We start from the raw sequence: 22,601 nt of genomic DNA on the forward strand, positions 1-22,601 counted from the left end.
CAAAAACAGACTACCTCTAAGAAAGACAATGAGCCTGGGAGCAGCAATTGAAGCCATAAGCCAGTGGAATGCTATCTTCAGTGTTCAGTTATCTTCAGTTATATAAAAAATGTCCATCAAGAATTATATTCCAGGAAAACTTTCGAGCATAAAGATAAAAACAAACCAACTGTGCCTGTTCGCAGCTGTTATGTACCCCAGAAAAGCCATGTTCTTTTCTGTGACACAATCTTGTGGGGGCAGCTGTGTTTCTTTTAAACTTAATTCAACATTGTAGGATAGAAACTTTGGATTGTTTCCATGGAGATGTGACATACCCAGTTGTGAATGGGACTTTTGATTGGATTGTTTCCATGTAGACGTGCAAGCCCAACTGCAGGGGCAACCTTTTGTTTAGATAGAGATGTGACTTTGTCCATTCAAGGTAGGTCTTGATTCATTTACTGGGGCCCTTTAAAGGGGGGAGACATTTTGGAGAAAACATAGTTGTTTCAGATTCAACAGAGATGATGGCATTGGAGAAGCTTGCAGTGGTGACAGAGAGAGCAGATGCCTTCACAGGGACATTCAGAGATGAAGTCCCAGCAGAAGTTTCCATGGGCCTTACCTGATGCTAAGCAAGCCAGAACTCAGAGCTGAGGCCTGAGGTGCTAAGTGAAGGCCCGCAGACACTTAGAGAGGGAACCACTGGCATCAGACACTGAAAGTTGTTTGAAACCAGAAGCCAAAGGACTGGTAGGTGCGAGCCATGTGCCTTCTCAGCTGACATAGGTGTTTCAGACCCAGCAGCCTTTCTTGAGTCAAGTTGTCTTTCCCTGCATGCCTTAGTTTGGGCATTTTAACTTAATAAATTACCTTTTTAAAAGCCATTCCATTTCTGGCATATTGCATTGTGCAGCATTTAGCAAACCAAAACAACAAAATATTGATATAGAATCTGAAAAAAATTATAATCAATAGAACTGTGTGGATTGAAGTACTATAAGGTGTGTCGTGTGGGAACACAGGCTCACACACAACAGAAACTTTCAGCAAATGACCACTTTAGCACTTACACAGCTCAAAGGATCCAAAAGTGCAGGTTCCAAAAGCCAGGAGACCAAGTGCTCTGGTCAGATTTGGCGGATGGAAGCTCCACAATCTCACTTCCAGGAGAAGAGGAGAGAGGAGTGAGCACTGCCCAAGAGCAGGGAATTGATGCAACTCAGGCAAGGGAGCCCAACCACTGAGACTCCTGCCCTGAAAAGCAGCTGTAACTGCTTATTCCCTTAACAGGGTCAAGGTAAGGTCGGGCCCTTCCATTAGGACTTATATCTTCCCAGGCTGTGAAGTGGAAACACACTGAAGCATCTGCATAGAGTAAAAATGAAGGTGGTGTAGACAAGGAGCAGGAGACTACAAGCTACTAGACTTGAGGACATTTTAATTTATGTAATCCAAGAAAAGAAATGATCCCAATAGGAATGGAAATGGTGTACAATGGAACAAGAAGCAAAGGTAATTGATTGATCCTATTTTATTGATTTCTATTCATATCTCTATAATTTCATTTTCCCCCATTTACTTACATGTGTTTAACTGATCCCTTTTTATATACTTTAACTGGGAAATTAGATAATAAATTTTAAAGAGTTCTCTAAATTTTCACTTAAACACTGCTTTATGTTCAATTGGCAATTTTTGATATATGCTTTTCTTTATTCCGTCCAAAATAATTTCTAATGTTCTTGTGATTTTTCTTTGACCTATATGTGATTTACAAGCGTGTATTTAATTTTCAAATATTTGGAGATTTTCTAATAATGTTCTGTTATTGATTTCTAATTGAATTCTGTTTTGGTCAGAGAACATACTCTGTATGAAATTTTTTTTTAAACCTTTGGATACCTGTTTGTTGCATGTTTGTTTCCTTCTTTTTGTTTTTTTGGGGAGATATTTTTATGACCAGAGTACAGTTTATCTTGAGGATGTACAAGGGTGGGGATTCTGACGTTGCTGGGTAGAGTGCTCCAAAATGTCAAACTGACCAATTTGGTTGACAGGATTGTTCAGGTCTTCTATATACCCATTGATTTTTTTTCTCTGTTTGTTTTATCAATTACCGAGAAAAGAATATTGAAATGTCTAACTCTAATTATAGTCTTGTCATTTTCTCCTTTCATGTCTCTCAGTTTCTGCTTCATGCATTTTGAAGCATTATTAGGCACAAACACATTTAGAAATGCTGCTGCCTTTTTGATAAATTGACCCTTGTGTATTATTATAAAATGTTCCTCTGTATGGATTCACTCTCTGGCCTGAAGTCCATTTTATCTAACACTGATATAGGCACTGTAGCTTTATTATTGTTTCATGATATATAATTTTCCATTGACTTTTAGCTTAATACTGTCCTTATATTTAATGATTTCTACATGGACATCATATAATTGAGTTCTGCTTTTCTGTACCTAATCTGACGATTTTTACTTGTGAGTGAAATGGAAAGGTTTTAACTCATAAAACCTGGATGATTGTAGGGCTACTCTCACGTGTTTCTCTCTTCTCATAAATCATAATTCTGTGCTGCTTGTTTTCCAATGTCAGAAAACAGTTGTATCATTTATCTGATACTGTTGTTTAGTTGTTTATAGTGAAAGAGCTAGTTTTGTCCTAGTTATTTTTCCACAGCCAAAAGTGTAAGTTCCAATTTTTTTTTCTTTTTCTGTGGCATCTGTTTTTATGTGCCCTTTTAATTCCAAATATTGTTTATTTGTGTCTTCTTACTTTTTCCTACATCAATTTTTGATGCTTCAATCATTTATACCTAATGACAAAGGTTTTGCTTGATATAGCAATTACAGAGTTGTGTATTTAAATCAACCAAAATAATACTCTTAATTTTCTATTTCTCTTGGAGGATTTGTGTATTTTTGCTTTAAGCATTTTGATATCATGTTAGTAATGCTAAAGACAATTAGAATGGTGATATCTTCCCAGTAAAAGTCATTGTAGAGTGACTTCCTATTGTCTAATAATCTTTTGATCATCAGTTCTATTTGATTTTCTATTACTATTGGTATACTCAGTCTTTTTAGATAGCATTTGTCTGAAATATATTATTGTTACTCAACTTTTTTGTATCCGTATGTTTATATGTGTCTTGTGTATCGCCAGCAAATAGATTTTGTTTTATTACTGAAACATTTAGTGCATTTATGTTTCATTGAATTACTGTCATATTTGGAGTCATTGCCACATTTCTATGGTGATTTCTATTTGTCCTAAATTTGCAATTTTCTTCTTCTTTCTTCCCTGATTTTGAATTAAATGATAATTGTTACTCCTAATTTTGCCTGTATTAGTTTGGAATTTGTGGACTATTTTTATCATTTAGATGTTCAGCCTAAAAAATTAATATTAAGAGAACCTTCTAAAAGGTTAGACCAATGATTACCTTCTTCATGACCAATATTGGGATCTTAGAATACTTTTTCTCTGTCAGAACCTACTCAATTCCCAATTGAGTCATTACATGTTTTTCAATTATTTATTTATTGTTGTTTTTTACTTTACACCATAGGATATTAGTATTAATATTGTAATACACAGTTTATATCTGTTTGGATTTTATCAAATACTACATCCATAGCTTACAGGATTTTTCATATTTTAGATTTTCTATGTAATCAATATTTATCTGCCTGTAGTACTGCCCTTGAAATTTAACAAAGCAAATCTCTGTTGGGTGTCAAATGCTTGATTTTGACAGGTCTGGAATTAACTTTATTTAAGCATCCTTCTTCTCTCTTTCTTTCAATAATTAAGATATTACATACACAGTCAAGTGCAGAAATTGGTCTCATACTCTTCCCTGCTAATGTTCTCATAAGGAAAGTAGCATTCTGACCTCCATCATAAGATTAGTTTTGCCTGTTACTGACCTTCATATAAGTGAAATATAATATGACCTTTATATAAGTGGTCGCTATATGGCATTTTGAGCCTGTAGAGTCAGTGTCAGTCAGACTCCAAATCTAATAGTCCCAGGGAAACCTGGTTTCTCCCTTTATCCCAGTGCAAATTTCCCCTGGTGAAAGCCTTTAGGTGCACTAAGAAAAAGATCAGAAGTGTTTATTGCATTTATGTGTGGTTGATTTGTGAAGTCCTTCAAGATGAACTGACCTCCCCGTTAATCAATGAACTGTAGGTCTGTAAATTGGCTTAGATCTGGGAACCGGTTGAGGAGATGATACTTTCCATTGTGACAGCTGACATAAGACTTCTGATTTTCATTTATGACTTTTTCTGTTTATATAAATTGAGTAAAGCTGAAGTTGGCTTGCTGTCTACCTTGACAGAATACCATGATCTATTGGCCAATGCACAGATCTCTGCAGATCAGGGCATCCTTATTGCTACTCTGACTCTGCTGGCAATTGAAGTAATTATAGTTCACCTTGCCACTGACAGCTGCAATGCTATATGGATTTCCTATTCAGCATATTTTTATGAACAACATTATTAGGGAGCTCAGATAAATGGCAACCTTTCTGACCATCAACCCCCTTTTCTGGAGGGAACAGCCACTTTCAAGCCTCTCAAAGATTCTAGTGTCTCCTATACCAGTGCATTAATTTCTACTTTAGTAAATAAGTGTCCTCTAAGGGAAATTGATGGATTCTCAGACCATATACAATAAACCAATTCTAACATTCCCACTTTCTTGATCTTTCTGATCAATTATGTTATATCAAGAAAGTTTGGGCATATCTAAGAAACGTCATGACTGGTTGGCTTAGCTGCTTTGGCAGCCATGATGTAGGGCTAGACAATCACAGATAAAGTGGATGATTTACTGTAATGCAAGTAACCTAGTCTCAGAAGGAGCTAGCATTAAGAATAATTTTGAAGAGGCACCTAAATTTTGCATTAAATACTGCAGAGAAAACATACCCAACCCATGCACAAATTGTATTACCCATCTCCATCACAAATATTGCAGTCAAGCCATCCAGATTACTAGAAGCATCATAATAGCACTCTACTCATTCCACTCAGCACCTTCCTTTCCATTCTCCACAGTGGAAACAAAGAGATTATTTTGAAACCTGAATCTGATTTTGCTTAATATCCTTTAATGGCAATCCACTATTCTCAGTAAAAGACAAGTCTACTTAGCTTGGCTGGCAGGACCTGTTTGATCTAACTTACCAATTTCTAAATCCTTTCATGACATATGTGTCACACAATACTGATGTATTTTCTGTGTATAAAATTCCTAGATCCTTATAATTGACAGTCACATCTGTGGGCATTGCCTCATTAAATTTATTTATAAAAAAATTTTATGAACACAGAAAAATCTGCTGTCAATCTACTTCTTTTTCCTTTTAATATGATTTGTCTTACTTCTTCATTCTAGATGCTTCCAAGATATATATCTTTTTCACTTTCTCATAAATTAATAGATATTTTACTATAACAAGTTAAGGGGGATGGGGAAACACTTCACGATGAAGATGGACTTCTTCAGTTCAGAGAATTTTTTTACTTTCTTCTTTCATCACTATTTTTCTCATATCTTGTTTTTTCCTTCTACTGCTTTTCTGAAGTCAGTAAATGATAATGCTATAAAACATAGTATCTATGATTAGACTGTTTAACATAATGAATGTGGCTTGGCACTCAGAGGAAATGTATCTGAAACCTGACCCCAGCATTTTCTAACTATAATGACATTAAGCCAGTAACTCAAGTTCTTTGTGTCTCAGTTTTTTTTAATGATAAAGTATTAGTGATAAAAATAGCACTTGCCTTGCTGGGTTATTTTGAAGATTATTTTATTTAATAAATGCAGGATGCTTAAAATGGCCCCTGACATCATTAATAAATATTAGTTGTTACTATTATGATTATATTTGGCATCATAAAAATATGGAAAATATATTATTCCAGATTCAGAGCAAAAGGATATATTTGGCATAGAGATATGGACCAGAAAATTTTAAATTTGATGAGAATTTTAGAATTTTTAAAATCAAAGTAGTATGTTAAATATCACTTGATCTTTGTTCCTTGTAGTGCTGTAATGATATGAACTATTCAGAAGAATCCAGACAGGAGACTTATGGCCGGAGTAGGAAGTAGCTGTGAGCTACTAGAATGTCATGGGCTCTGAAGACGCTTAAAAATTAAGAATATTCTACTTTCTCTTCGCACTGAACTCTTGCACAGTCATACTAAGAAATGCAGGTTTCTAGGCGCTTTGGGCTTTGATTCTTGTTTTCAGCTTGGGGCTTGATTTTGAGTTTGCAAATCTTTGGTCTAACCCAGCTGAAATGAAATGAATCACAAAATTGAAGGAAGTGAACCAACTGTCCAAATATTAGCAGCATTCTTTAACCTCTCTCACTATTCCTTGCACTCTCTTCTTCATGAGTCTTAGTGTGTACTCTGTATGGCATTTCCTCTATCTGAAACACTCTATCCACACCACTGCCTTCTTTACTTACTTTTCATATCTCTGATCTCATTGCAAATATCAGTTCCTCAGGGAAGACTCTCTAACACTATTAAGAACACATTCATATAGTGATTATTCTCTCTCTTAGCAACCTGTACTTCCCCTGTCATATAATTCATCATAGTTTATTACAATGACTTAATTTCCCATCTCATTTGCTTGACTCTAGTCTCTTTCAGAGAAAGGACAGTGTCTGATATCCTAAGTGCTGTGTCCCAAGTAATTATAACAGTGCTTGATGTAAAATAATAAGATATGCTCACTAAATATGTGACAAGAATAATTAAATGAGACTATAATGAATATCTGAGCTCTGTTCCCTGTGTCTTTTATATTTTGATTTCATAATTCAATTATTTCCTTAACTTTGAGCTCTATTCATCAAATTTATTTTCTGGCTACACTATCTTATATTCATTCCTTCATTATGCTTTTTATACAAAAATAGGCAATCGCGTCTTCTTCTGCAATAATCTTTCTTACAGTCCTTTTTCATGACTACACTTTTGATCTATTCAATTCCATCAACTGTCCTTTTCACTTTCATTAAAGATATATATTGAATACTTTATAGAGTTTCACTGTTTCTTACAAGAACACTGTTTCAAAGAGCCATCATTTCATCTCAGTACTCATAATGGCCCCTTTCCTTTATACCTTATACTAATGTTTTGTACATATTATTTGATTTATATTCATAAGATGCTCATAAGGTGTTGCCAGGCTTCTGGCCAAGAAATCCACGTTTACCTGAGTCTAAACATGAGACTCTTTTTGTCTTATTTTGAGGTAGGCTAATACTCAAAGCCAAAAGCAAATAAAGTGACCTATTTCCCCTAAGCCACACAAATATCAGAATTTACAGTTCCATTGAGATAAAAATTTATATTTGCCAGTTCTGGTAGATATAACCAGAGTGACAGAATAAGAATCAGTGTTCATTCCCAGTGTCTAGAATCTCCCACCTCAGTCATTCCTTAACTGTAGGAATAACTCTTACCAAGAGTGTTATGTGAAAATAAGATGGAAAAGTCAAGGAAGAAGAGGCAATGAAAGTGGACATACACAGCGAGAACAAGGAGGAGGAGAAGAAAACAGATGAAAGAGAAAGCGAGATGGTAAGCCCTCCTCACTTTAACAAGCAGCTCTAGCCCTTATATATGGAACCTGTATTTTCCAAAAATGGCTACATGATCTTCCCCAGTGTGAACTTGTTCTCTCTATTTCTTATAGCCCTGGATTTCAGTAGGCCTGGTACTTCTTTGGCTGATAACCTATGGCAGAAGTGACAAAGTACCATTTTAGGCATAGCCCTTACCTGGCCTGAGAGCTCCTGTTTCTTATCTCTTCCTGAAATGTAAGGTTTTGAGATGTTCCCTCTCAGAACCCAGTCACCATGTGGTGATAAGTCAAAGCCATATGGAGAAGCCATGATTTCGTCCACAGCCCTAGCCCAGCTTCCTGCCAACATCAACTGCCAGACGTGCCCCATGCCCCACCCCATGTCTACCGCAACCAGCGTCTGAGCACAACTACGTGCAAGAAAGACCCCAAGGGAGAGCTGAGTACAATCAACCCAGAGTTGAGAGAGAGAATAATAAATTGTTGTTTAAAACCATTAAGTTTTATGGTGATTTGTTACCCAGCAATGAATAACCAGATTTAATTTAGTTCGCAAAAGTGGATACTGCTGCAACAAAAACTTAAAATATTGGACACTGGCTTTGGGACTAGTCATTGAGCAGAAGCTGGAAGGCCTCAAGAGGGGCTGAAAAGAGAGTGTGAAAATTATTATTGGAGAATTGAAAAAAAAACTGGCATGTTATGTAGTGGTAGGAAGTTTAGTGAAATTGTTGCTGTGAGAATATAGGAAATAGAAAAATGTACCCAGGGAAAAGGGCAGAGTAGGGACTGCCAGGGATCAGTCCTTCTACCAACGCAGCTAGTAAATAGCCAGGAATTATCTGAAACTCTGGAGGCCAGAAGAACACTGTACAGCATGCGGGGGCAGCAGAAGGAAAAGGCTGATAATTATGGTGAAGAACAGAAAATTGCTCTCTGCCCCCTTGGTGACCTGCACCCATCCCCCACTCTTGTAGCAGGCCACCCTGGGGTCCAGCCCATGACTAGCTCATTGGTGACAGAAAGGGACATGAAAATCTTCTTCTCTAAGACCAGGGGAGGGCATGGCCAATCACTGATCACGGTTTCTGATTAGCAAATGCAGAGTACTTGGGGCCCTGCTCTGAGGACAGTAAATGTCAACCTGCCCCAGAGGAGGCTTAAGGACTCTAGGCCTCCTCAGGAGAAGGGGTACACTTAGTTGAAGGGCTGAATTTGCTGGGCTGGCCAAGAAATCTCAGCTCTGGGGACCTTTGGAAGAAGCTCTGGGTGCCCTCCCTGATCCCCGTCCCTGGGAACTTTGGTGCTGGTTTGCAGACACTAGAGCCTTGGATGGAAAAGATTTACGTGGGAAAGTCCTCTCTGGCACAGCCTTCCTCCTAAAATCTGACCTCCAGCAAAAGCAATTTGAGACAAGGGAAGGAGCATAAGAAACTATAGAGGTGAACAATCTGGGGCAAAGACTTGCTGACTTGGAGAGGGGTGCCCGGGAAACAGAGAACACAACCAAACTCCTGCAAACAGAGAAACTCTGAAACAATAAAAGCAAAAATCCAGGACAAGACTCAGGTCCAGAAAGAGAGGGAAAGCCCTACACACTGCATTTGACTTGTGCAGACACCCCAGATAGGAGGACTGAAGCTCAGGAACATCTCTGCCTTACCACCAGCTAGTTACAAAATCAAGAAACAGACATCTCATGGGATAAATCCCAGAGTTAACACTTTTGAATATTAAAAAGCAGTGTGCAAAAAAAAGAGTACAAGGCAAACAAAGAAACAGAATGATGGCCCATCCAAAAACAGAGGATAAAAATCTAGAAAACAGCAACGAAATGTTATATCCAAAATGTGGATATAACAAACAAAGCCTTTATAAAATGATCTTTAAAATGTTCAAGTTGATGAAGAAAATACAGAAAAAGAACTAAATTGTATCATGAAAACAATCAATATGAAATATGCGAATCTTAGTAAAAAGATAGAAATTTTTAAAATGAGCCAATCAGATCTAAAATAGCACCAGGCACATAAGGGGTGCTAAATAATTATTTTCTGAATGAATTAAAAAAAAAAAAAAGAAAGAAAATGTCCCTAATAAACTGATGGATCTAAGGAGATTTTCAAGCACCTGCTTTATTTCAGCTTCATGTGATGACTTAAAGACAGAGAGAAGAGCTAAGGAAGGGACCAGTTAAATTTTGAGCAGAATTTAGAGAAAATGTAAAATGGAAGTTTCTCATCTCCAATTTTTCCACACTGAAAAAGATTCTCAAAGTAAGAAACAGCCTCACGTTAAACATCAAATCCAGGATGCTGACAGTAAAATAAAAGCAAATATTTTTTGCTTAGGCTAAAACTAATATCAAGGGCATGAGGTGATACCTTATTGACACTGAGCAAGGCAGAAATACCCTAAGAATTTTAAGTTTGTGCCTTATATACCACTTCAACTAGTACAAACTCCTCTAAGAATCTTAGGGAGTGTCTCCTAGACCCTGTAATACAGATAAACAATTTCAAAGATTCTGATGGAAGTAACTCTTAGGGCCTCAAACCTAGACAAACTGACTTTAAAAATCCTAAGGTCACTATCCTGCGCAATTTCATGGTCATTCCCAGGTACGGAAGGGCCTGGCTTGGAAGGAAATTCAGATTTGATTTTTCCTAACAGAAAGGATTATTCTTTAAGATATAAGAAACCCACAAAGTTTTGTTTGTTTGTTTGTTTGTTTAGGTGCATGGTCCAGGAATCAAGCCCAGGTCTCCCACATAGAAGGCGAGCATTCTACTTTTGAACCACCCGTGCACCCCCACAGGGTTTAAAAGTAGTTATATCAGCTTGGACTGAAAAGGACTGTGGCAGTTCATTATGAAAAGGAGCCTCTGGGCACAGTGGTTCCTGCAGGCAAAAAAGCTACTCCACTACAAACGTAGGCCACTTTCTTGGAAAATGAATGATAACTCCAAGGGAAGGGCCAAGATCCCTCGATCACTGCTGCCAAAGAGCACAATTAGGCTTTAACCAAAGAGGTGGTGATATGTGTCCTGCTGGGTTCCAGAATATCTATGGGTCAATGACCTTGCATAAGCCTCTTTTTGAACAGGAGTTCCTATTGTGGATATCTTATGCCGTCCACCATTGTATGTTGCATCTGTGGGGTATAGAAGATACGTCCCTTTCTTCATTGGTCTTCAGGTCAAGAAAAACTGTACTTCAGGAGCAGCATCGAAGGACTGTGCACATAAACCTTATTTTAATGATGAGCTACTAGACTCATGGAGCTAATGCTATCATGGTATGCAACTCTGGTGGGACTGAAAGAGGAAGTGTGTATATTTTGTCTGTGAGAAGGATATGAATTGTTGTGGCAAGAAAGCAAACTGTGGTTTATTGCATTTTCCAAATACAGTCGCAGCATTATTACCCATCCCATATGATCTTCTACAGAACGTCATTCCTACCCCATCCAAAAGACAGAATCTATTTCTCCACACCCTTAAATCTAGGCAAGACTCAAAAGTGCTTTGAATAATAGAATATCTCAGAAAAGAAGCCATACTGATTCTGAGACATACACGTTTACTTATCCGGAAGCTTCTACTTCTTTTTTTCTCAAAATACTCACTCTTGGGACACTTCTCTTTGGAGCTCAGCTGTCATACTTTGAGCAGCCCAAACCTCACGGACAGGTCATGTGTAAGCCACATGGAGCATCTGAATTCTCAGCTAATAACCAGGTTCAACTGTCAACCGTGTGAGTGAGCCATCAGGGACAAAAACCTCATCATGCCTTCAGTTTACACATCCACAGCCAGGAATATGAGAGCTTCCAACAGAGAACAATCTAGCTTAGCACGGTCAACCCGTAGACCTGTGAGAGATAACAAACATATTGTCTTAAGCAATTAAGTTTTGAGGTAGTTTGTTGAACTACAATAAACAGCTAGAAGACTAAACCACAAAAAGAGAAAACAGAGATTGAGAACTGTGCTGAATTTATAAACCTATTGACAGCTCCTCCCATAGGAAATAAAACAGTTTCTCAGAGATATTAATCTTGATAGAATAATTTAGTTTTCAGTAGCTGTTCACTATGTTCCAAGCTACGTTTCAATTGCTTACATTAATTATCTTATTTATTCTGCAGGACAACCTCTGGGGTAAATTTTTTATTATCATTATTTTTCTTTTGCAGATAAGTTAACTGATGCTTAGCAAATGTAAATCTTAGCCCAAACAAAACACCTATTAAATGGCAGATCAGAAACCAATATCTAGAATTGTCTGACACCAGCCTATTATTGCTACACAATAGGATCTACAACTAGAAAGATCATCGCATTCTTCCATAAGCAGTGGTAGGTCTTGTACTTGGGAGAAGACAAGGAAGACTATCAAGTAACCCCCAGAAACAAATGTCTGGTGAGTTTCCTTCCTCTCCTAAAGAAGGAGGTTTGTTTTTTTTGTCCAAATTAGGAGGTTATGTCAGTTTATACAACCAGCTACATTACTCAGCCTCCTTCAAATTTTTACACACCAGAGCCAGCTTCCATGACACAACTATAATGAAATCATCTTCAAACTCTTTCCTGGACCTATTGAAACATGCATCATCCCTCTTGTGTCATGGAAGTGCCATAACACGGAGAGGTCACAATTTCTTTATTGTCATGTATGTTTGGCCCCCATACGCTCCACGCATGGTGGTGTTATCTACAGCATCTCAGGTATTTGCCTGAGGATAAGGAAAAGGAAGTTCATTTTGAGAACTCGATCCAGTAGAGAGTAAAAGGCCAAAATGGATTTCCCAATCTGACCTGTAGTATCACACTGTCTTTATCTTTCTTATTTCCAAATTGGTGTGAGAGGATCTTATCTTCTTTTTATGGCTTAAAGAATGTTAAGTTGTGATTCAATGGTTAATTTACACTAAATCTAGCTAAAAAATCTTTAAAATTTTGACCTGTGCAAAAGACTCTTTTACTTTTCAATCATATATTGCCCCTATTTTTATTTTACTTTTTCATTACTATACTACTGCATTCTGCATAGAATCCTTTCAGCTTTATTTTTACATGTGAATAAGCTGAAACTCACTGCGGGTTAAGTACAATGTTCCAGATAGTAGAGCTGCACTGCGGCAGAGTGAAAGTGTGTGCTGTGGCCTGCCTGGTTCCATAGCACACTCTCTTGTCTTTTATGAGATACGACCTACCACATTTATATTTACAGAAACAAAACATACATGGTAGAAAAGAACTGCAGTTGTGATCAAAAGTCTTAAGCTTAATTGTCTGTTAAAGTAACTTGCAGATTATGCAACTCTAGTCTGATATATGATTTATTATCTACAATAGACAAATTGCCAAGATGATTGAAAAGATTCTCTGATAGATACCAACACCGGAAAGTCAGCATATCCAAAGCAAACTTAATAATTTCCTCTTTAAAATCCACTCTTCTTTTTCCATCCCAGTCCATTAAAGGCATAACAACCTCTTGTGATCTCAGTTTTAAACCACCTATGTTGGACTTCTCTTTTTTTCAGCTTCATTTTTAACCAATTTCCAAATAATATTAATTCACCACTAAATTGCCTATCACAATCTTTTAATTTTTCATATCTATTGCCAAAATATCTTTTCCTATTGCCTGGACAGCTTTCATTGCCGCCTTACTTCTCCGTTCCAGAAAGGTTTTCAGGATAAACTCTCTAAATTCTAAAGCTATGTCTCAAACAACTGGCCATATCCAAGTTTCATGACTTATTTCTAAGGACTATGTATCTTCCACTGCTGTGAGGTAATCTCTACTCTGGGTCGTATTTTTCACATTTTCATCCATGACCTATTGCTCACACTGTCCTCTCAGCCTCTCATGCCTCCTCTTACCCTTGACTACACGATAAGGTAGGGTTCAACTGCCACTTTTTATTATAAAGCATTCACAATAAGTTCAAATAGAGATAACCCCTTCTTCTGTGCCTCAGTACCTTTAGCATGACAATAGTACTGTTTGCCTTGAATTAAAATGACTTGAGTGTAAACTTCCATGCTGAGCATGGAACATCATAAATAACACTGCATTACTGTTTCCTGAAGTTCTTATCCCTATGAGAATTTAAACTTGTTGAAGATTATTTTTCCTCCATAATTTTTATCTTGGTCATTTATTTTCATTTCAAAGCACTCTTTTTAAGGCCCTCTCTAGCCTTCTTATTATGGAAAGATTAACTTTCAAGACTGCAAACATGAACACTGGGGTATACAAAGCAATTTCCAGTGAAGCACAGGAAACAATTAAGATGTGACTTTGAGAAATAGTGCCAGTCAAACATAATTCTAGAACTGGGCAAACAAGATACTTCTTGTTTCTTTGGGAAGACTCTCATTGCCAGGTCTAAAAATGATGAAGTATTGGTCTCTGTATAAAGAGGCTCATGTATCTTGTGGTTTTAGATGGAAAGTAGCCATATGTTTGCATCAACTTAGTCATAATTTTCTAGTTATATTGCACATAAAACATATTGTGTATTTTTCCCATTGGTGATTTTTAGCTATGTGAACAATATTTTCTTAAGCATATCTATAATCCAAATCATAAATTAAGGCATTTGTGCTTCTCTATAAAAATCAGTGGCATTACTAATACCAAGATAACTCAAGTAACAATAAAAGTTCTGTCAAAGTGAAGAATGGCTAGAGGTTTCACCTTTGGTTGATTTAACATTTAATTAATTTAATAGTAATTGTTTATTTCATTAATTATAATAGGGTTTCTAATAGGACTTTTTTCTTAAGATACTTACATTCAATTTAATTTGGTGAACAAACTTAGAAATTTAGGCTAAAAATAACCTAGCCATATTTTTATATGAATTGCACTGCAAATATGTCATACATGGTACATAACACACTGTTAAAAGTAAATTGGATTTTAAGAGAAAACAGGGAAGAAACAGAAGGGAGCCACCGACCCAGAGGTCTGTGGAAAGTGGTTTAGCCACTCCCACCCCTCACCCCTGGAGAGCCACCCTTTAAAAGAAAAAATTGCACCCAAAAGACTGCACTAACAAAGGGGCTTATTGACTTAGGCTAAGATACATGGTTGGGGTGCTGACACACTGTGCAGAGTGAGGTGCTGGCAGGGGAGGGCACCATCAACACAAACAGATATGACCATATTTCTAGCTGTCTGGGCTGTCTTCATTTGTCTGGAGGGCACACCACCAAGCCAGTATGGCAACTGGTTCATACCTGGATCCTTGGACCTGCCAAGGACGCTAAGGAGGGGACTGAGGGGCTCTGCATCAAGAGTTCCTTTTGCTAGACCTAACATTAGAAATTGTGCTATAATTCTCCATTGGTCAGTGTCTGATGCTACCACTATTTTTGTCACTCATTTACTTGTAAAATCAGCACCTTTAATTCATACTAATAGGTCTCCAACTTGTACAGTAGCAGCATGAATAGAGTTTGCTGCACATTTAGTTATGGTGTCACAATGATTTATTTTCCCTTTTAGCATGAAGTTTACATTTTAATGTGAGCAAAACAAGCAGTCTTTCTCTGATGGCCAGTGTATAGACATATTCTAGACAACCGGACATTTAGACGTTTTCTCCAAATTAATAGAGCCGGCAAATTTCAAAATACCTTTGAACCACACCAAATTCACATAGCTCTTATTTGGAAAAGGAGTAGTAATACTTCATCAAAATGAATTATAGGGAAGTCCTCAAATATAAATCAATTTTCTATGCAAGTAAATCACAGTAAATTGTTATAGCACATGCCAAAAAAAGTATAGTCAATCCATTAATCCGAGCATGTTTTTAATACATATATTTTATGTGAGATTTAAAATATATAATGCATACTCTATAACATTTTAGCCTGTAATATATACCCTTCAATATTTTAGCATGATTTTCTAAGATTCTGTTCAGATATTAGCAAAGGCATGCTTCAAAGTATTTCAGTCAAGAGCGCACGGGTGGCTCAGGGGTAGAATGCTTGCCTTCCATACAGGAGACCAAGGTTCGATTCCTGGACCATGCACCTCAAAAGAAAAAAATAATAATATATATTATTATGATATATGATATATATATATATATGTCAGTCAAATAGATTGCTAAAGCATAATTGGTACTGCTCAGATATTATAGAACTAAAATAGTTCAAGAAGGCAATGTTTACACTTAAACTCTTTAAAATATAATGTGTACACACACCCACATGTATATATATATATATAGGCACGGTGAACTTCCAGTTTCAGCTCCAAAATATGAAGAGCTCAGAAGTGGTTGCTCTCATCCTTATGACCAGAAAACCTGGACAAACTGAAAAACAACGACAATTCTCAGTTCTCTGTTCTCTGAGAACTGAACCTGGAGCACTGAGGTTGCTGGATAAACTACCACCCCCCAAATCTACAAAGACAGGTGAATCCAGTCCATCACAGCTGAGATCTGCTTACCTGGAGCAGATGCTGTGGGAGCATTATCTGGTGTGAACACTTAAATAATAAATTTTGCTGGAGACTGAATGTGCACTAACATGAAAACAAGAAAACCCCAGGGGGCTCAGTTTTGGGGGATCCCCACACATTCATGAACTTTCCCTCCAGAAATCCCATTAGGTTCTCATGAAGAGAATTCAAGAAATAGCCCCTGTAGCTCTGGCAGGGGGAACAGAAGAGTAATGTTATGCAACTCGTCCAAAGTGTTCTCCATAAGGCCAGAGGGCAAATTTGAAATGTAGCTCAGCTGGAGGAAAGGAATTCCTGTCAACTACAATACCCCCCACCCAGGCTTATCTTTTCATTTAAGATGGGGGGGAGGGTAATAATCAACAGGTCTCAGTATTTCAGGGAAATAGATTGGGAGCACTGCAGCCGGGAGAGTAGGCACGGGGGAGGGTTAGTTACCGAAGGAAGGGCAGTAAGACTTGTGAAGGGCACAGCCCTGAGACAGGAACACTGAAAGGTTTTTACTTAATTAGAAGATTATAAAATCCTCCTTCCACACACTCCATTACTACAACAAGCCTGCTCCAGTTTAATGACAGTATATTAAGCTGAAGGAATTGCAAGATGCAGAGTTTGACAAACAGTAGATGGAGGAGGATTTGTGAAGAACAGAAACAAAAACAAGGACACCTAGAAAAATTTGAGGCCACCAGCACCCATAGCTGGCAAACATGAAACACAACCCAACATCTAACAGGTTAGCATATATTCTCATATTGAAGGTCTATTTGGGTCAGTTCTATTGTCCAAAATAAACTGCCTGTCTTACCACAAATAAATAACAAGGTGTACCAAAAGGGAAGAAAAAGCCTGGTTTTAAGAGCCAAAACAATCATCAGAACCAGAATCAGATATAATGCCGATGCTGGAATTATCAGGCAGGAGACTTAAAATAACAATTGTTAATATGGTAAAGCTCAAGTGGAAAAGTAAAAAACATTCAAGGCCATATGGATAATGTGGGAGATGGATATTATAATAATGTATCAAAGCAAATGCGAAAAAAAAAACACAGTAAAAGAAATTATCAATGCTTTTGATGGGTTCAACACTAGACTAAGCAGCCATGAAAAAAAAAGAGTGAACTTGAAGATAGGTCACTAAAAATGTCTCAAACTAAAATGCAAAGAGAAACGATTAAAAAGAAAGAATATGCAAGACCTAAATAAATGGAAGGGTGTTCCATGTTCATCGATTGGAAGTTGAAATATTGTTAAGATGTGAATTCTACCAGTATTATTTACAGGTCAATGTGATGCCAGTCAAAATTCTAACAGCATACTCTGCAGAAATGGAAAAGCCAATTATTAAATTTATTTAGGAGGGTGAGGAACCATGACTAGCCAAAAACGTCTTGATAAAGAAGAATGAAGTTGGAGAATTCACACTTGTTAATGTTAAAACATATTACAAAGATACAGTGCTCCAAACAGCATGGTGCTGGCACAAGATAGATATATCAAAAAATGGAATTGAGTCAAGAGTTCAGAAATAGACTCTCATATCTATTGCAATTGATTTTTGAGAAGACTGTCAAGTCTACTAAATTGGAAAAGAATAGTCTCTTCAACAAATGGTGCTGGAGAAATTGAAATCCATATGTAAAAGAATGAAGGAGGACCCCTATCTCACAGCATGGACAAAAATTAACTAAAAATGGATCAAAGACCCTAAAGATAAGAGCCAGGATAATAGAATTCCTGGAAGAAAATATAGGAAAGAATCTTCAGGATCTTGTATTAGGCAATGGGTTCTTTGACTTTGCACCCAAAGCACAAACAATGAAAGCAAAATTAGATAAACTGTTTCCTCAAAATTAAAAACTTTTATGTATCAAAGAGCTTTGTCACAAAAGTGAAAAGACAACCTACCCAATGGGAGAAGATATTTGGAAACCTCATGTTTGATAAAGGTTTAATATTCAGAATATATGAATAAGTCCTACAATTCCACAATAGAAAAGACAAACAACCCAAAATTAAAAAATGGGCAAAAGACTTGAATAGACAATTGTCCAAAGAGGAAATTCAAATGGCTAAAATGGAAAGATGCTGAACATCACTAGCTATAAGAGAAATTCAAATCAAAACCACAATGAGATATCATTTCACTCCCACAGAATGGCTACTATTAAAAAATCAGAAAACTATAAGTGTTGGAGAGAATGCAGAGAAATAGGAAAACTTTCATTTCTGGTGGGAATGTAAAATGGTGAGCCACTATGGAAGACACTTTGCCACGGAATGGCTTTTAAAAAGGGGATTTAATAAGTTATAAGTTTGCGGTTCTAGTGCTAAGAAAATGCTCAAGCTAATGCACCAACAAGAGGTTAACTTCACTCAAGAAAGTCTGATGCCATCCAGAACACGTGCGTCAGCTGGGAAAGCATGGGGCTGGCATCTGCTGGACTTGCTCCCTTACTCTTGGGCTCCCTTACCTTTGTTTCCTGTGAGGATTCCTCACTTTGCATCTGTGGGGCTTCACTTAGCTCCTCTGGGACACAGCTCTAGCTTGTGACTTGCTCAGCATCTCATGGGAAAGGCAAATGGTGATGTCTGCTGAGCCCTGCATCTCCAAACGTCTGGGTCTCGTGCCGACTCTTTCAGCTTTGAAGCATCTGTTCTTCAAGTGTCTGCATCTGCTCTCTGGAGTTTCTCCAAAATGTTTCCCCTTTTAAAGTACTCTAGTAAACTAATCAAAAGACACGTTGAATGGGTGGAGTCACATCTCCATCTAATCAAAAGATAACATCACAATTGGGCACACCGCATCTCCAAGGAGATAATTTAGTCAAAAGTTTTTGCCCTGCAATATTGAATCATGATTAAAAGAAATGGCTGACCCTACAAGGTTGGATCAGGATTAAAACATAACTTTTCTGGGGTACATAATAGCTTCAAACCACCATATAACCCAGCAATCCAGCTACTAACTATATATATCCATAAAAACTGAAAGCAGGGACTTGAATAAATATTTGCACTCTGATATTCATAATTGCATTATTCACAATTGGCAAAAATCAACTGAAGTGTCCATCAACTGATGAATGGCTAAACAAAATGTGGTATATACACAATGGAATATTATTCAACTATATAAAAGGAATGGAGTACCGATGCATGCAACAACGTGGATGAACCTTGAGGCCATTAGACTGAGTCAAGCCAGATGCAAAGAACAAATATTGCATGATCTCACTGACATGAACTACTTATAATAAGCAAACTCACAAAATCAGACTCTAGAACATAGTTTACCAGGAGATAGATTGAGAATAGAGAATGGGTAGCTGATGCTTAGTTGTGCAGTATAGTATTTAGGTTGGTTGTAAAGGTTTGGAAATGGATGGTTGTGATAGTAGTGCATTATTGTGAATGTAATTAACAATGCTGAATTATGAATGTGAATGTGCTTGAAAGGGGAAATTTGGGGTCATATGTGTTAGTAGAATTAGAAGAAAAAACATGGGACCATATAACAGTGATCCCCTGTTGTGGACAATGGGTGGTAATTAATAATACAAGTATAAGAAATTATTTCATGAATTGTAACAAGTACCACACTAAAACTGGGTGTTGATGATGGGGTTGTATTATAGGAAAAAATATACATAATGTAAATCATTTATAAAAACTAAAGTGATGGAGGCAGCTATGGTAACAGAAACCAAGAAAAAGATATGTATTAATGAATAGTTGCTACATTAACTTCAGCAAAAGCAGATTCTGAAGAAAAAAATTTTTAAGGAATAAAGAGTGGCATATTCCAGGGCATAGAACAGACAATCACAATTTTTAAAAAACAGAAATTATACAAAATTTATTATCGGAACACATTTTGAAACTGAATTAGAAATCAATAACAGAATGATAGCTAGAAAACCAATGATTATTTGAAATTAAATGATGCACTTCTATATAATCCATGGCATGAAAAAGTTCCAAGAGAAATTTAACAATATTTTAACTAAATTAAAAATACAGCAATAAAAATTTGCAAAATGCAGCTCAAGTACCTCTTAAAGAGAAAATTATAACATCAAATTGCATATATTAGAAAAGAAGAACATTCTAAAATAAATAACTTGAAGTTCCAACTTAGGAAACTAGAGAAAGGAGAGGAAAAATCAATAACAAGAACAACAAAAATTTTCTTTTACAAGATGAATAATAGCAACAAACTGCTTGCTATCCTAACCAAGATAAAAATAGAGAAGACAAAAATTACCACATCAGAAATGTGGTAATTTCCTGATCTACCAGACACTAAAATGATAATCAATGAATACCTTGAATAACTGTAAGCCTACAGTTATTCAAGGTATTATAATTTAGATGTAATATAATAATTTATATGAATGTAATAATATAATAATTTAGATGAAATGAACCAATATGTTGAAATATATACACTATTAAAACTCCTACAAGGTGAAACAGATAACATGAATAGCCCTTTATCTATCAAGAAATTGATTTGATAATCAAAAATCTTCCAAAAAAGAAAGCTCCAAAATCATATGGTTTCAGTCATGAATTCTACCAATCATTTAAGGAAGAAATGATACCAATTCTCTACAATCTTTCTCAGAAACTAAAAACAGAAAAGAAAAATTAAGTCATTTTATGAAGCCAGCATTACTTTAATATAAATATCAGAAGAAGATATTACATGAAAGGAATGGTATAGGCCAATATCTTTCATGAACATATTGGCAGTATATAAAAATAATTATGCATCATGAACAAATTGAATTTATTTAAGGAATTCAGAGTTTGGTCATCAGCCATAAATCAATTAGTGTAACAGACTGAATAATACAAACTACAAGATCATGTCAATAGATGCAATAAAGCATTTAAATTTATCATGCATTTAAGATAAAAACTCTTAAAAACAGAAATGAAGGGAATTTCCATTACTTAATAAAAGGAATATGTGGGAACACACAGATAACATCATATTAATGCTGAAAGACAAGACTTCCTCCCTATAAGAGGGAACAAGGTAAGGATTGCTTCCTTTATCACTCCTATACCATAAATACTGGGAGTCTAAGCTAAAGCAATAAGACAGGAAAAAGAAATACACAGTATAAACATTGGAAATAATTCACCGATGTTATTTGTGAATGATGTGATTGTCTATTTAAAATATCTCAAAGAATATAAAGAAAACCTACTGAAACAAATAGCAATGTTGCATTATTCAAGGCCCAAATTCAGAAGTCAAATGCCTTTCTTTGTATCAACAATGAACAATTGAAATCTGACATTAAAAATCATATCATTTATATTAGCATCAAAAATGAAGTACTTAGATATGAAATTTAATCAGATGTGAGCAGAATCTGTATACATAATAGCACCAGACACTGATGACAGAAATAAAAGATAATTTCAGTAAATAAATAGAGACATAGGCAATGTCCATGGATTGAAAGACTCAATATTGTTAATGTGTCAATCCTTCCAAATTTGATCTACTTATTCAATACACTCCCAGTCAAAGCTTTAGCAAACTATTTGGTAGATAATGACAAAAACTAATGCAAATATTTATATGGAAGGGCACATGATCTAACATAGTCAACATAATACTGAAACTAAACATAGCCTTACCATATGATTCACCAATTTCACTACTATACATCTATGCAACTTATTTGAAAACTTATCTCCATGCAAAAACCTGTACATAAATGTTTATAATGGCTTTATTATAACTGTCAAATATTGGAAGCAAACTTTCAGTACATGAGCAGAGAAATACACTATGGCACATCATACAGTGGAATACTGCAAACAGTAAAAAGAATGAGCTATCAAACCACGCAAAAACATGATGAAGCTTAAATGCATATCATTAAGTGAAAGAAGCCAGGCTGAAAAGACTACATACTATGTGATTCAAGTCATATGGCATTCTGGATAAGGCGAAATGATAGGGACAGCAAGCAGATCACTGGTTCCCAGGGGTCTGGAAAGGGTATGGGGTTAAACAGGTGAAAGGGGATTTTTTTAGGGTGATTAAAGTGTTCTTATGATACTGTAGTATTAAATATATGGCATTATTTGTCAAAACTTATAGAACTTTACAGCATAAAGAATGAACCTTAATGTATACCCATTAAAAAAATCATGTAGGAAGCCTGGGATTCCAGGATGCAATTCAGAATGAGACAAAAACATCTGAGTTATAAATATAAGAAATAATCTCATTGAAGGGAGTTGGGAACAAAGGTGGTGACCAGGAATTTTGGAAATGAGTGGAAACTCTAAGTCTAAAGGCAACAGATCTAGCATGTTAGCAGTATACAGTGATTGGTAAAATTGTTTCCCAGGGAGGAGTGGGTTATCAATTCTGAAACCACTGTACATGAATATTGGAATTGAATATTTAAGTAAATGGATGATGAATGTTAGGCAACAGA

The 22,601-nt window shown here is 36.3% G+C and overlaps 1 long non-coding RNA gene across 3 annotated transcripts in view; it reads left to right on the forward strand.

Moving 5' to 3' along the window:
- The first annotated feature begins 315 nt into the window (after positions 1–315).
- The window catches only part of LOC143654808 (uncharacterized), a 102,894-nt gene continuing 80,608 nt past the window's right edge, over positions 316–22,601 (forward strand). For 2 of the 3 annotated variants that reach the window (XR_013161978.1, XR_013161977.1), the window contains exons 1-2: positions 316–424; positions 1,323–1,497. This is a non-coding gene — a long non-coding RNA (uncharacterized LOC143654808). Of the gene's footprint in view, positions 425–1,322; positions 1,498–6,063; positions 6,816–22,601 lie in introns of those variants that run through there. The other variant, XR_013161976.1, reaches the window with a different exon arrangement.

Source organism: Tamandua tetradactyla, chromosome 14 (genome assembly GCF_023851605.1).
Source record: "Tamandua tetradactyla isolate mTamTet1 chromosome 14, mTamTet1.pri, whole genome shotgun sequence".
In the NCBI taxonomy this organism is placed as follows: domain Eukaryota; kingdom Metazoa; phylum Chordata; class Mammalia; order Pilosa; family Myrmecophagidae; genus Tamandua; species Tamandua tetradactyla.